The sequence below is a fragment of the Hyla sarda genome, chromosome 2 (assembly GCF_029499605.1).
Source record: "Hyla sarda isolate aHylSar1 chromosome 2, aHylSar1.hap1, whole genome shotgun sequence".
In the NCBI taxonomy this organism is placed as follows: domain Eukaryota; kingdom Metazoa; phylum Chordata; class Amphibia; order Anura; family Hylidae; genus Hyla; species Hyla sarda.
The window spans coordinates 21,618,575-21,635,242 of NC_079190.1; the positions used below are offsets into that span (position 1 = coordinate 21,618,575).

General features: G+C 43.8%; 1 protein-coding gene across 9 annotated transcripts in view; it reads left to right on the top strand.

The window, feature by feature from the left end:
- The window catches only part of DLG2 (discs large MAGUK scaffold protein 2), a 1,357,480-nt gene that overhangs the window by 393,089 nt on the left and 947,723 nt on the right, over positions 1-16,668 (top strand). The gene's annotated exons all lie outside the window — the stretch shown is intronic.

Below are 16,668 nucleotides of genomic sequence, written 5' to 3' on the forward strand. Positions count from 1 at the left end.
TATATTACTTTTATTTCAGCTTACTCTCCTATTTACTTGCTGACATATATGCCAACTCTTCCCGAAGGTCCAGGGGACTCCTGGGAAAAAAGTATATGTCCAACATTCCTGGAAGAGCTGGTGAATCTCCGAATTGCCATATATATTCACTTTCTTTAGCTTTCCTCTCCTTCCAGAAGTTACCGCAGACAACATCCTGAAGTGGAGCAGCATTACAACAATGGTGCAATGGTGTATAGGGGTGTGTCTTTTATAAATGGGTGGGACATAAAGAAACATTTTGCCTGGCATGGTACAGGTGCCACTATCATTTCATTAAGTTGCAGTGATCCCTCAACTTACAATGGCCTCTACATACAATAGTTTCAACATACAATGTTTTTTTTCTGGACCATTGTAACTTGAAACCAGACTCAACATACAATGATGGGGACGGTCCAGATCCGTGAGACATGTCACAACTGGAGGAACTGACCAATCAGAATGGGCATTTTACTGGTAAATCACCTCTATTACTGAAGTGCATGCACTGACTGGTGTCTGGTAGCGCCCCCTACAGTACAGGGAGGAACTACAAGTTCTGTACTACTCCTTACCTGTGCCAGGGTTAGCTGCTCCTTTGGACACCAAGTAAGGGCGGCTCCATTTAGGACACTGTGTATACTGTATGGGACCCTGAAGAAGCTCCTGTCCTCTACATAAACCATTGTTTCCCAACCAGGGTGCCTCAAGCTAATGCAAAACTACAACTCCCAGCATGCCCGGACAGCCGTTGGCTGTCCGGGCATGCTGGGAGTTGTAGTTTTGCAACAGCTGGAGGCATCTTGGTTGAGAAACACTGACATAGACAGTGATTACAGCTCCCAGCAGATCTTTATTACTTTTATATGTAAGGATTTGCTTTATCTCTATTAGTTATCTACTTATTTTTCTTTAATCTTAATTTTTTCCTATTTTTGGATGACATTTTGGGGCTTCTGAACCAATTACCAGGTTTCCATAGAGTTATGGACTCAACATACAATGGTTTCAACGTACAATGGTCATCCTGGAACCAATTAATATTGTAACTTGAGAGACTGTATTCTGTCCATTGAAAATCAGTTGGGTGCAGCTGCTTGAATCTTCTGGAAATTTATGGAAAGCCGCAATATTAGGGCCCAAAATATATAGGCGGGACCGATGCATTCGTCAATATTCCAAAAAATCTGTAGAGAATAAATGGAGTGGTAGCTGCGCATGCGCGGCCTCATTTGTTGAATTGGAGCTCTATTACTGTGTTCTGGGGAAGAGTGAGGGTCTGAGCGGTCAGTGGTTGCCATTTAATATCTCTCCTCTACTGTTTCCTTATGTCATATTGCTTCAGAATTTGTTATTGTTTCAGAACACTCAATCCTCCCTGGAGATAAGTCACCCCCAGAGGTGACCAGCTCATCCCCCTCTCCCAAGTGAAGACATTTGCTTTAACATTTTATTGTATTTTACCCCATAGGGTCTCTTCTTCAAAGAAAATATTAACCATTCATAACAAAAAAAATCCAATTTTAGCGCCTCTGGTTTGGTTCTCCTGACTCCCTCCTTCTTATGGAACGATGAGCCACCAGCAGCTTCCAGCTCATTTTGTAAAATGCTTTATTACACATTTAGCCCTTAGAATTGTGAATTTCGTGTCTTCATATCATATACGCTATTAAATCCGACACTTAAAAAGAAAAATTCCTGACCTCTCTATCTGTATTATTCTCTTTATTTCAGTGGAGTAGTAATACAGAATGCCAGACAATGTTGCTTAATCTATTTTACGGACTCTAGCCTTAACCCAAGACATTTCTTTCAAACCCCTTCTTTCAACACTTCTACATTAAAATGATTTCTTAGAAGTTGTAATGGGAGTGAACTGAGGAGCGGCTCTGGTGCTGAATATTCATTCGTCTTTACAGTCGACGATCAAACTGCATCATTCACTGGTGACCACTTAAAGCGTACAGAGATTGGGGCCTGCGCGATCTTCTGCTCCACCATGGGAGACACAAGCCACATTGGGCATTAGAGTTGCCAAAGCAACAGTATAGCACCCAGCAAGTTTTGTGCAGGAGCCCTATTCTAACTTATAGGGCTTGTGCATGGAAGTCACTAAACGTCGTAAGTTCCCTTCAACAATGGAGCTGAAAATCATGCGGGCCTGAAACTCTGGATGTACACTCTAACCAAAGGCAAATGTATTGCAGCAGCCCAGGGGAAGTTTGTGGTGGTGAAGACCTAACCTAGTACAGAATGTGCATGCGTGTGCGTAAAATCAACCGCCTGAAACCAACTTCAGAACCCATCAGGAGAAGGTAGTGCTATCTTACCCAGAGAACCACTTTCCCCGCCTACGTTGTACCCGCTCTAGACAGCGGATCCACAACTGGACAGCGGTTCCTGCACTAGATAAGTTGCTGGGTCATCATAAGTCAAAATAATAAACAGAACTGTATGGAGGTCAGGGAAACAGGTCAGGACACAAAGGGTAAACAGGCAAGAACACAAAAACTGGGAAGATATGTAACGACTGACTAACAAGTTCCGGACCGTAGTAATTTGGCAGGTATGAGAGTAATGACAAACAGGTTCAAGGAAGTTAGAGCGTCGGGTTTACCAGAAATGAAGGTGCGTAAACAGGTAACCAAAGTCAGGACACTGTACAGTTGTGAATTGAATTGGAACAAACAAAACTGAAAAGAATTACAACACACAAGGCTAGAGGCATGGCAAGAAAAGCAATGGATCAGGACCTATGCTGAGGTGAAGTACAAAACACAAACAGGTCAGAATACAAGTCAGGATACAGTTCAAGTATTAGACAAGACTGGACAGTACAACAAGTAAAACACACAAGGCAAAGGGCAAAGCAAGACAAACAATGGACCAGAACCTATACCGAGATGAAGAGCAAAACACAAACAGATCAGAATAAAGGTTCAGCTAACAGATACAAATTAGACAGGATAAAACCGACAATAAGTACAGACAGATCCCAAGACTGACAGGACCAGGATAAAAACTAGATAAATGGGTCAAAACTGCAAAGCTACGGCAAAATCAAACGAACAAGTCAGAACTGAAACAGACAAGACTAAAATCAAAAGCAAGGTCCAGAAGACTGAGGAGAAATCAAATACTCCTCCTCAGCTGCTGATTGGCCCGGGCTTGTAACACCTAACTGACCAGAGCTCAGCATGCAAAGCCTGGTGAGGTGCGATCATTATAGATAGCCGGCAAAATAAATCTTACTTACACTAGGATGAGCTCACTCAATGAAGGTTTATTACTGAGCTCATTAGTAACTATATAAATCTTAATGCAGTGAGCTCCCCCTTGTGGAAATGGCAACAGGAAGACTGGATCACAATCAAATATATAAACCCAAATGTGAAAAGGAATCAGGGTTACAATTCTTCTCTACTTATATGATATTTGTTATTCATCAAGATAAGTAAGTCGTTCAATGGTGATGGGAGTTTTTTTCTTGTTTTTTGGAAATTTTTTGTTTCCTCTATTTTTCTTAAAGGTTTGTCGCTGTTTGTATTCAGGTCTTGTGTGTATTGGATTTATTCTCCTGTCACAGACATAAACAGCCCTCATAGCTTTGTTAACACCGTAATGTTTTCTGACTTTTGATTGTATTACTTGTAATTCTTGGTTCAGCTTCGGGAATAAAAAAAAAATCATCTCACACTTCAGTGCACAGAGAAGCAAATTGATATAGAATACAAAAAATTGAAAAAACAAAACATTTACTGCACCTAAATTATTGACCTCCAGCTATTTACCCCTGCGGTTTTGCTTAAAGGACATCTGCAGCAAAATACAACTTATCCCCTATCCACAGTGTTTGATCGCGGGGGGTCCGAACGCTGGGACCCCCCGCGATCTCCTGCACGGGGCCACGGCTCTGCCACCTCCAACACGCCTCCTCCATGTATCTCTATGAGAGAGGCGGGGAGGCATTGTTCGTGCCTCCCCGCCTCTCCCATAGAACTGTAGGGGGCATACCTCACATAGAGTGGCAATGTGGGGATCATTTAGGAGATCGCAGTGGGTCCCAGTGGTTTGCCTTATGTTTTAGTTTGGCCCTTTGATCCGCCCCTCCCTAAACCCATAGATCCCACACCCCTTCCCGATCACAGACTGAAATGTGCTGTTGTTCTTCGACTTTGTTTCTTTCATAATGAGTGATAGTGCGGAGTGTTAGTGTAGCATGTGGTATAGTGTAGCATGTGGTATAGTGTATAGCTTAGGGAACCTGTGCTGTATATTGTACTGTCATGCTTTGTGTGTTTGTAATTTATTGTATGACTTGTAATGATGACTGAATGATCAATAAAGATCTTCTATTTTTGTTACAACTTTTTTTTTTTTTAATTTAACTTTTCATCTTTGCCGACCGAAATACCGAAATGGAGGTTAGATGATTGGGTTAACTTGATGGTGCCATCACTTTGTATTCTTTGGCTTTTGTTCTTGTTAGGAAATTTCATTTTTTATTTATTTTTTTATTACTTAAATGAATAATACAACAGGCTAGGAAAAAAGAATAAGACCCTAGTAGGTTCTCCACGTGTCCTATGGGACCAATTACTGATGGTTTCTACCCGTCTCCTCTGCAATAGTTAGATTAGATTCGGTGTACTGACGAGGATTATTTTGAAAGACAATTCAGCCATAGATTGATAGCACGTTCCTTCGTCAACCTGGGTGTTCAAAACCTTTCAAATGGACCTGTCAACTTTTCGACAGGATCTCTTCCGTCAAACGCCGGCCACTTACAAGCCCGAATTTGTAAACATGTCTCGTCCGTTCGAGGCAAAAAGGAGAGATTGAAAGCTTGAGTAATATTTAGAAATATGGTTAAGAAGAACTCAGTCCATTTCCTTCTCCACCCGCTCCATTCTCCAACACTTGCAGAGAATTCTAATGGGGCTTGGGGAAATCTCAGTGGCCCTAGACAGTGTTCTGACCTTGTCAATTTAAAGCAGTCTAATGAAACTAAAGATGTCTAGTAGTTGACTGTTCTGTACAAAGAACAATCGTGCAGGGGCCGAACTACTCCTGGGACCCCCTAGCAGTCCCAGATGGGCTCTGCGTAAACTGATTTGTAGCACGGCAGACAGCAGCAACCCAATAATGGACAGTAGTTTCATACAGTTGTAGCAGCTGCCAACTAGCCATGGCTCAGTACACTACTTGTATGGTGAACTAAGCTATTGGCATAGCCCGTCATGCTTATCGACAACCACATTGACATATGCACATTAACAGCCACCACAGCCGTCACCTCCCATAGACTTGCATTGAGGGGACAGTCGTGACGTCACACGGGGGCGAAGTCCTGATGTCACGGACTTCCGTTCCCGGAGTCGCAAATCAGACCCTCCAGCGCTTCTGGACAAAAAACAGGTGGGTGCCGCATGCAATGCTGCGGGGGTCCCCAGCGGCGGGACTCCCGAGATCAGACATCTTATCCCCAATCCTTTGGATAGGGGATAAGATGTCTATGGTGGGAGTACCCCTTTAAGCATGAATGGGATAAGCATAAGGATATCCTTCATATAAGATAGAGATAGGCATAAGGCTATCCTTCATATAAGATACGGCCAGGGACTATTGATAGGATTCAGAATATTGGGCAGACTAGATGGGCCAAATGGTTCTTATCTGCCGACACATTCTATGTTTCTATGGGTGACCAAGGCCGCCAACCTGGGTCCTGACAACTTTAATCTGTTGTATATGGCCCAAGTAAGAGTCTAATCCCTTATCAGAAATCTTCTGCTTCAACTTGTCATTTGCATTAGAATAGATTAGGTGAATGGATCTGATACGCTTTAAGGCTTTTTTTTTTGGTGGATCAAAGAGAATGAACTAATGGAATTTCACTTAAAGGATGTAATTTATTCAGTGAATATAAATGGGGTAAATTTCCATTATGTCATTTTTAGGTCCAAAACTCTGTGCTGATTATTTTCCTAAAATAATTTTTTTGTGAGAACTGTTTTTTCTGATACAGAGCTCAAAATCCCCTGCATAAAAGAGCCAATTAGTAAAATTCTGACTGGAGGCTGTCCGGGCATGCTGGGAGTTGTAGTTTTGCAACAGCTGGAGGCACCCTGGTTGGGAAACGCTGGTATAGGGAATGTTTCCGATCCCGATCTCCAGAACAGGGTCTGACTCTGCCCACTTAGCGCTTCGGCCCTCACCTTCGGAGACGTACTATCCTTGGCAACGTCAGACCGCTAAGCGGGCTGTCACTGCCGAAACCAGTTTGTCTCGGAAGGTTTGAACCGGAGCGCTCAGTAGTAAGGAGGCTGTCCGGGCATGCTGGGAGTTGTAGTTTTGCAACAGCTGGAGGCACCCTGGTTGGGAAATGCTGGTATAGGGAATGTTTCCGATCCCGATCTCCAGAACAGGGCCTGACTCTGCCCACTTAGCGCTTCGGCCCTCACCTTCGGAGACGTACTATCCTTGGCAACGTCAGACCGCTAAGCGGGCTGTCACTGCCGAAACCAGTTTGTCTCGGAAGGTTTGAACCGGAGCGCTCAGTAGTAAGATGGGCCCCATTCTGGAGATCGCTGGAGGGTCCCAGTGGTCAGATCTTCCATGATCAGAAACTTGTGGATAGAGAATATGTTTCTATTAACTAGTCAACCCTGTAGGGTCTATTCACATGTAGAGCATCCACAACAAATTTCATGTTGCGGATACGCCAATGACAGTCACAAGAATGAGATCCCTGCTGAGGCCGGGTAGCTCTGTATGGCCGCACATAGTAGCGGATTTCCCGCTGTAGACACAGTGCCTGCTTGCACCAAGTAAACAAACCGGCCGCAGCAGGGAGCTCGCTGTTGTGACTGCCGTCAGAGCTTCGGCAGCGTGAAATTCTCTGCGAATGCGCTACGTGTGACCCTACTCATGAAGGGGTACCTTCCCCTAGACATCTAATCCCCTATCCAAAATATTTCTGATCGCAGGCAGTCTGGTCGCTGGGTCGCCCCCTCCCCCCCCCCCCGACCGATACGGCACCCCAGTAATCCGCATGCACGGAGCGAACTCCGCTCTGTGCCCGATTTTGAGCGACCACAGCCAGATATAAATGGAGGAGGCGTGAGGATCACGGTCGCCCAAAGCCTCGTACATTTGATGTTTTGAACATAACTGCTCAGTATGCCAGGGTGCCGGGCCAGAAGTCGCAGGGGTCCCAGTGGCAGAACCCCCTGCAATCAGAAATCTTATCCCCTATCTTTGGATGGGGGATGAGATGTCTAGGACTGGAGTACCCTTTTAAGGTGCCCATACAAGTGTGTTTTGTTCCAGGAGCAATAAGCCAGCGCAAAAACTGTCTGGTTGCAGCTTACCTCTCCCCATAAGGAAAACATGATCATTCATTTCTATGAGGAGGTCAAAAAGGCATATGTTTTGACTTAATGAAATTTTGTCCATCAGTTTTTGGAAATATATTGGCCCCTTTACTGCATATTGTTTTATCATTAAGCTCAGTGTAAACCTGTTGGCAGTAAGCTCTGAAGCTCCAATTAGTGGCTGTGAATGGAAGTGAGTATTTTATTTAATGGATTTCAGATATATTAACAAATAAATATACATAAAATATTGGGTCTACAGTACATAGATTTAAAGGACAAGAAAATTCTGTCTTGGAATTGTATGCATTTTAAGGCTTTACATTTCATTCCCACTCAGGAGCTATTGTTTCCCCCAGTGTGGTCCCCAAGGAAATGAATGCAATTCCAAATTGAGGCTGTATTAGCTTTTAAAGGGGTTCTCCGGTGCTTACACATCTTATCTCCTATCCAAAGGATAGGGGATAAGATGCCTGATCGCGGGAGTCCCGCCGCTGGGGACACCCATGATCATGCACGCGGCACCCCGTTTGTAATCAGTCCCCGGAGCGTGTTCACTCCGGGTCTGATTACTGGTGACTACAGGGCCGGTGGCGTGTGATGTCACGCCTTCGACCCCTTGTGACGTCATGCTCCGCCCCTCAATGCAAGCCTACGGGAGGGGGCGTGACAGATATCACGCCCCCTCCCATAGACTTGCATTGAGGGGTGGAGCATGACATAACACGGGGGCAGAGGCGTGACGTCACACACCACCAGCCCTGTAGTCACCCGTAATCAGACCAGGAGCGAACACGCTCCGGGGACTGATTACAAACGGGGTGCCGCGTGCATGATCACGGGCGTCCCCAGCGGCGGGACTAAAAAAAAAGATTAAAAAAATCTGCATCTATTTCATGTTATATATTGAGATTTTCATAACTACACGTTAATTTCAGCGTTGCTGCGGGCTCTCTCAGCAATTTCCATAGTGGTTAAGGTCACATATTATCACTTATAAAGCAGATGGCGGTACTTTTAATATACCTTCTGTGCGCTGTCTCATCTTTGAGTAATTACTTATCAGTCCCATTAGGACACTTAACAAGAACAAGTATCCCTTAATAAAACCATTTATCTTCATTTATTCAAAGACCGCTGCCTTCTGTAGCCGTATTGTGGGAACACGATGTTTCCGAATAATCTACAGGATTCACTATGAACTTAAAGAAGATGTCCACATGATAGGGGATAAGTGTCTGATCGTAGGAGGTCAGACCGCTGGGACCCCCCATTTGATCTCCTGTACGGGGCCCTGGCTCAGCTCTTTTATTGCACGATTCGTACCCAGCATGTCATCTGGTTGAAACATGCCCCCTCCATTCATCTCCAGGGGAGAGGTAGAGACACAAATAAGTTTCAGAGAGCTCTAGTAAGTGTTATAGCTCACAGAACTGCGGGATTTACAGCTTACACTGCACAGTGTTGCTTTATAATGTCCTACATACTGCTGTGGCTTCTAAGGGTGTTCTATAGAGTTATGGGGAGCATGATCACTTGTTTTGTTTGTGCAGTATATGGGAGACATCATAGCAGCTAATCTACACCCACCAACTCAGGGACAACTGAAAATTAGATATGGAAACTGCCTAGAAGAAAACTGCTGAAAATGCCATATATGATGGATATTTTGTGGTATACAGATGGGACCTTTCTTAACTTATATCTAAGCTCAATGTATTCAGTAGCGTACATGTAAGAACATAGTTGCTTGCTTAAGTCTTGCATAAATACAGTGTACACATAGAAATGGACCAAACTTGGTCACTTTTAGCCTATGTTTAACCCATTGAAAGCAATGGTTTGGGCGTAGGGGGTTACACCATAGTGCATGTCGATATACCAATTCTCCCTGTTTGCTGACATATATCGCAATATATGTGTCAGATCAAATGTGAACATGTCCCAAGCTGGTTGCTGGGGGCATCTCCTTTATGAACCACTCTGCAACCGTCCTCCCCAATCCACGTCTTAGTGAATATGTAGCCGAACACTAGGATGTATGTACTATAAAGGTAGCACAATTGACTATTGTGGGGCCTTAGTGAAAGGGGGCTCAGCCCAGATAGTCTGAGGGATTCCCTCTTCCTCAAAGACTCAGCAATATAAGCAAACAAGGGAGTGAAGAGCCACCCCACTCACCCACTAATGAACCCATTAACGACCAAGAAACATGGTGAGGAGATGGGGCACGTACAGGCGTTGAGTTCTCTTGTTCCAGGTGATGCACAACTTCATTTTGCGCTGGTAAATTTGTAAGACTGAGGGAATTACAAACTTAGACTTTCAAGAGATGTTCAATACACCGCTTCATTAAACTCCAAATACTGTGTTTCATCATCCCATCGACAGATCAAACCCTAATGGCTGCCGCTCGAAACATCCGCTCATTGCCTAGTCATTGAAGAACATCAATCTTTGATTAGATGCCACCTTATGGGGGGCCCCCTCCTCTTATCATGTAATTGATTGATCAAAATTTTACAGCTCTCAAATTGGTTCTGTAGAAACCTCTGTTCTTCCTCAGCCGGCTGTGGGGAAAATGCAGAGGAGATCCTTATGGTATGTCGTAGTTAAAGGGGTATTTCGGCTTTATACATCTTATCCCCAGGATAGAGGAGAAGATGTATGATTGCAGGTGTCCCGCCGCTGGGGACCCCCGCGATCTCGGTGAAGCCCCCCGGCATTCTGTGTTGGGAGCTGCCTCTGAGATGGAGACGTGACGTCATGGCCACGCCCCCCATTGATGTCATGTCACGCCCCTCCATTCATGTCTATGGGAGAGGGCGTGACAGCCATCACGCCCCCTCCCATAGACATGAATGGAGGGGCGGGACCCCTGTAATCATACATCTTATCCACTGTCCTTTGGATAGGGGATAAGAGGTATAAAGCCGAAATACCCCTTTAACAGGAACTTGGTGACCCTGTAGTAAGATGTTTGGACCGCTATCACTATGGCAGGTCAGGGATAACTAGCCTATATAAAAAAAAAATAGCACCGAGAACATTTTTAGTTTTACACTAGCTGAGTACCCGGCATTGCCCGGTCTTCCTTCCTAAACCTTGGAGGAAAGGAGAAGCAACATGTCTCATTTATATATATTATTGTTGCTTTTCTTCTCCCACAAGGTTTAGGTAGGCAGACCGGGCAACATCTGTTACTTCTCTTCATGTCTCTAATATGGCTGCTCCCCTAGACAGATAGCTGGGGGTATAGCCTTGCACTGCCTGCCACCCAGCTTTTCTACTCTCCAGAAGAGGATAACTGTCTAAAAAAGCAGCCATAGATATTGGAGCTCTTGAGAAGACTGGGAAAGCAAGGTGGCACACATACTATGAGCCACCCTGCTTTTCCTGTCTTCTGAAGCCCCAGCAGTGATAGGCTGCTCATCCTCTCTGTAGACACACTGCTATGCCTTTTTCCAGCCCCTGCACTGATGTCTACTCTTTCGCCCTCACTCTTCTCTCCCCTGCCCATCCGGTCCCCTCTACCTGCTCCCACACTAACTAAAGCCAGACAATTAAAAGGGGTACTCCCCTGGAAAACATTTTTTTTTAATTTAAATAAACTGGTGCTAGAAAGTCAAACAGATTTGTAAATTACTTCTATTAAAAAATCTTAATCCTTCCAGTACTTATCAGTTGTTGTATGCTCCACAGGAAGTTCATTTCTTTTTGAATTTCCTTTCTGTCTGACCACAGTGCTCTCTGCTGACACAGCTGTCCATTTTAGGAACTGTCCAGAGTAGGAGCAAATCCCCATAGCAAACCTCTCCTGCTCTGGACAGTTCCTAAAATGGACAGAGGTGTCAGCAGAGAGCACTGTGGTCAGACACAAAGGAAATTCGAAAAGAAATGAACTTCCTGTGGAGCATACAACTGATAAGTACTGGAAGGATTACGATTTTTTAATAGAAGTAATTTACAAATCTGTTTAACTTTCTGGCACCAGTTGATTAAAAAAAAAAAAAAAAAAGGGGGAGTACCCCTTTAAATCATAATTTCCCATGATTGGGTTTCACTTAGGCTGTGGCAATTAGGGTTTTAGGGGTGGATCCATACCCTTTGCTATCCCTATACCCTTTGCTATTTGTTTGCTGACATGCACAGGAGCCCATTTTGATGTTTCCTATTGAGCCCCATCTCCTCTGCTGCGACTGTTGCTTATATCTAAAATCAGTCTACAGAACATGTAGGTATATATGGTTGGTTAGTTTTATTTATGGTTAACTTTATACTTTTTTTTTTTTTTTCGATGATTCATGACAAACATAAACCATATTGATCGAAAAGGCAAGGCGCCGCGGCTTATCAGCTCAAAGACTGACATCTTCAATATAGATCAAAGTCATCTCCTGTCTGTATGGAAATTCTGATGGGACAGGACACTCGGAAAATAAAAAGCCGGGGTTATTCACAGTGAGGACTATAATAAAATTCAATAGAACTCGTATAAAGAGTAATTGCCATTTTCAGGAGAACTGATATAATCAGTGGGGTTAGGTACACCCCCTGGGGGCCCATCACCACTATTCATTTTAATATCATGCTGGGACTTGTTCAGATCAGCTGGATAGAAGTTATTAAAGTAGATTGTCACTGTTTGGCACCAATTGGAGGGGGGGGGGGGGGGGGGGGGGGCGGGGTCATATACTTTTTTTTTTTGTTTTTATAAAGAAAGTTGTTCAGTTATATATATGTAAAAAAGTCACTTCATGTAAAATGGTATGGCATTGGAAACAATGGGTCTTTTTATTGTATTGAGAGCAAAATATAGAAGGGAAGTTTTTAAAGGAACACTCCACGGAAAACTGATCCACTGGCATCTAAAGGGTTTGAGGATATAGAGCATGACACAGGAGCTCTATTTCTGTGACATGCTCCATCACTTTAAGCCCTCCACAACAGTGTGTCAGTTTTAAAGAAGCACTCCGGGTTGTTGTTTTTTGGCTGCATCATGCACACTCCCCACACTCGTCCTACAGCGCCATCTGTTTTATCCCATCACAGCTGAGCACAGCTGCATCCATCCATTTCATTACTCAAACTGTGTGATGTGATCACTAGTCTTACTCACAGAAAATCACAGTGCTTAATGTGTGGTGTGTCCTGGGTCAGCTGACCTGTGAACTACAGAATTACATCATCACCTTTCAGATCCCTCCTGGCAGCTCTTAAGCCCCCCCCCCCCCTCCAGCTCTATTTGTATACTGCTGCTGCAATCTCTATAAGATCAGGATATATATAGTAGTTATACACCTCTCCTCTGGCTCTATCTGTATACTGCTGCTGTATCTCTGGGATTAGGATATATGGTAGTTATACACTTCCCCACCGGCTCTATCTGTATACTGTTGTTGCTATCTCCATAAGATCAGGGTATAAAGTAGTTATACAACTCCCCTCCAGCTCTATCTGTATACTGCTGCTATCTCTTTGGAATCAGGATATATAGTAGTTATACACCTCCCCTCCAGCTCTATCTGCATACTGCTGCTATCTCTCTGGGATTAGGATATTTGGTAGTTATACACCTCCTCACTGCTCTATCTGTATACTGCTTCTGCTGCTATCTCTATGAAATCAGGGTATAAAGTAGTTATACACTTCCCCTAAAGTAATGTTCACACATTGTTTTACTGTAGCAATTTTTTTTCAACCAGTTTGCCGTATTTTTCCTCCCATAGACCTCTATAGAATGAAAAAATCACCTAGAAGAATGTGTGTAAATATGCGTGAGGATGTTTCCCCCCACACATTCTTCATTAGAAAATCTGGAATCACATGATCAAAAAAGGTATCTGTCAAGGAAGGTATCTGTCAAGGAAGGTATCTGTCAAGGAAGTATCCGCACAGAAACATTCAGGGCAAGAGCCTTCCATTGTCTTCCATGGGATTCTGCTGAATTTCTGGACTCGAAATCTTTTTAAAACATTAAACGGGTACTCCGCTGCTCAGTGTTTGGAACAAAATGTTCCAAAAGCTTAGAGCCGATGCCGGGAGCTCATGATGTCATAGCCCCGCCCCTCATGATGCCATGCCCCCTCCCATAGACTTACATTTAGGGGGTGGGGCATGACTTCATGAGGGGTGGGGCCATGACGTCACAAGTTCCCAGCGCCAGCTCTAAGCGTTCGGAACTTTTTGTTGCAAACGCTGAGCAGCAAAATACCCTTTTAAATTCTGGACTCTTGGTCATTATTTCAGTGGAATACCACGTGGACTGCATTGCCAATCAGTGTTGATGGCATAGGCCCATGTGGTCATAGTACTGTTTTATTTAGTGGTGCCTGCTACACATGGAATGGCCGCCCGTAATTTCTCCAGACGGTTCTTCCGTACTGTGCACATACCCTTAGCATGGTTTTCTGGGAGCTCTGTCCTGATTAGTTGCATTATGTTCAGCTTCAAATAAGAAGATGCTGAGACTTACTGCTGGGAGAGAGGCAGATGGAGCAGCTTCTCATAAAGGGGTACTCCCGTGGAAAACTTTTTTTTTTTTTTATCAACTGGTGCCAGAAAGTTTAAACAGATTTGTAAATTACTTCTATTAAAAAATCTTATTCCTCCCAGTACTTTTTAGGGGCTGTATACAACAGAGGAAATGCTTTTCTTTTTGGATTTCTCTTCTGCCACGACCACAGTGCTCTCTGTTAACCTCTGCTGTCCATTTTAGGAACTGTCCAGAGCAGCATATGTTTTCTATGGGGATTTTCTCCTGCTCTGGACAGTTCCTAAAATGGACAGCAGAGGTCAGCAGAGAGCACTCTGATCGTGACAGAAGAGAAATCCAAAAAGAAAAGCATTTCCTCTGTAGTATACAGCCCTAAAAATTACTGGAAGGATTAAGATTTTTTTAATAGAAGTAATTTACAAATCTGTTAAACTTTCTGACACCGGTTGATATAAAATAAAAAGTTTTCCACGGGAGTACCCCTTTAAAGGCTCTGATGTGTTGTTGTGGCTATAGAAGAAGATGTAAAATCAACTTGAATTATAAACAATAAAAAAGACAATGTATTTCCCGGAGTGTATTTGCTCATGTTTCTGTTTGTTTATTGGACAGAGGGTCACGACCCCCTCTGCGGTGTTCAGGTAGATAGATCCGCCATGTATTAATCACCTAAATTGTCTCATAACTTTTTTTCTCACAATTCCTCATTATCATGTTTGTTTTGTACGGGGGAAAAAAAAGATGATAAAAGACGATAATAATCTCAAATTGATATTTACATATCTCGGCTGGAATATCTCTATTTCTATTACTTTCAATATAGAATGGAGGCGACATTAGCAATTGTATAACAGGACAGCGAGAGTGATCATTATAAGAATGATTAGTCCGTGTACTGATGCCACGCTAGACACAAAAACTGAGGACCAGCTGTGCCCTTTGTTAGCTTATGCGGCATAACAATGAGGGGGCTCTGATGTTTGGCACAAAGGTGCAGGAGTCCAGATTCTATTACAATTGTTTCCGATACTTCTTCTTTGTGGGTGGTCTAGATTTACCAGCGCTCCCTTTTTAGATTGACAGGTAAAGTCTCTATTTTGGCTTATACAAGGTGGTCCTTAGTAGGGGACATCCTTATAGGAGACAACCGATTTTGATATGTCATAGGGTCATCTCATGTAAGCGGGGTCCTGGGTTGTGAGATCAGATACTGTTCTCCCAACTGTGCTGTACTGGGGTAGTGTGGGAGACGTTTTGGTGGAATAATGTAAGAGATTTTTACTGTCCTCTGTAGGTAGGTTGCCCTTAGTATCTTTGTCAAAGTGTCAAGGAAGTATTTGTGTTGTATCATTGTAAATGGAGAACTGGAGTTCTGGACAAATGGAACTGATCTGAATGTGAAAATTCAAAAGGAAGTCCAACAAGCCCCTCCATATGCACGAAATGTCATCCATTTAGTATTGTCAATCGATAGCATTACCGTAAAAGTGAGTATTATGGTAAATTGAGTGGATTCGTGGCTGCTAGAGTCCTTCACCTTGACTCGATCATGGTAGATGTGTTTCTCTTCAAAAATGGCCATAAACATGTTTGCATATGGAGGCGCCATGTTGGACCCCATAGCTGTCCCTTGTGTCTGGAGATATAGCTGGTTCCTAAACAGGAGGAAGTGGTTCGTAGAGGACCATCTCGAGAAGTTCCAAGCAGAACTATTTGGCTGTATTGCTGAATAAGTGTTACCTGCATGTTGTCAGGTTGTGTATAAGTGATATTGTGAGTCAGATAACACCCGATGTCTAATAGGAGGGATCTTGGGACTTTCTCAAGAAGCATAGTGAGAGGTGCCAGAATGGAATCAGTAGAAGCAACTATCGGTCTTTGTGTTTTGTCTAGATGTTTATGGATTATGGGCGGTTAGTAAAATACTGGAGTAACCGGATGGTGGTTTATCAAAAACCTTGCATCAATGATGACTTCTGTGAAGTAATGTTGTAAAAGTGTTATATTTGTGTATAAGTTGTGTAGTGGGGTCACGATCATGTGGCCTAAAGGTGGTGCCATCTGCCACTTTCCTCATGACTTGGTCCATGTAGGCTTTCCTATGCATACCGACCAGGGCTCCCACCTTTGTCTGCTGGTTTTTTGATGAGATCCCAAGAGTACTTTAGTGACTGTATTTGTGGTGGCCACAGGGTGTTAGTAAGAGTGCCTGTTCACGTCGGACGCCAGGGCACCGTTTTTTTGATCCACAGTCCAAAGGTTGGAGGCAGCTTCTCCTGGGCCAGACCCGATGAGCGAATAAACACACCGACGTCAGGTTACAAATACCTGTCATTACTGAGCTTGTGCTTATGGTAACACACAGACAGCTGGCCTTGGTGTGAGAGTGCAGCGTACCCCTTGCGAGCCCTGAAGCCTTGCTGAGACTTGCGATGCTTTCACCAGATGGAATTGTAGACTGTAACTTGAGATTCTGGTGGCTAGGGTCCTTCCAAGACACTAGACTATTCTGCAGGGGCATGTATTCCTCCTACGAGTGACATTTGTAGGATGACCAGTAGAAAGGTTAAAGCTTGAGTAGGCCTCTACTTAGAGCACACGACACACAGCACACCTGAGCTTAGCTGTTGCTCAGGAGCATGGATGGAATTAGACTGGATTAATACCAACAGTGGACTGGACAAACTCCTCCTCTGTACCTCACTATACAAGGGAGACTTTTGAGGTCTCATTGGCTCACATGGTCATGGGGTTCACTGCTCACATCAGAGACGG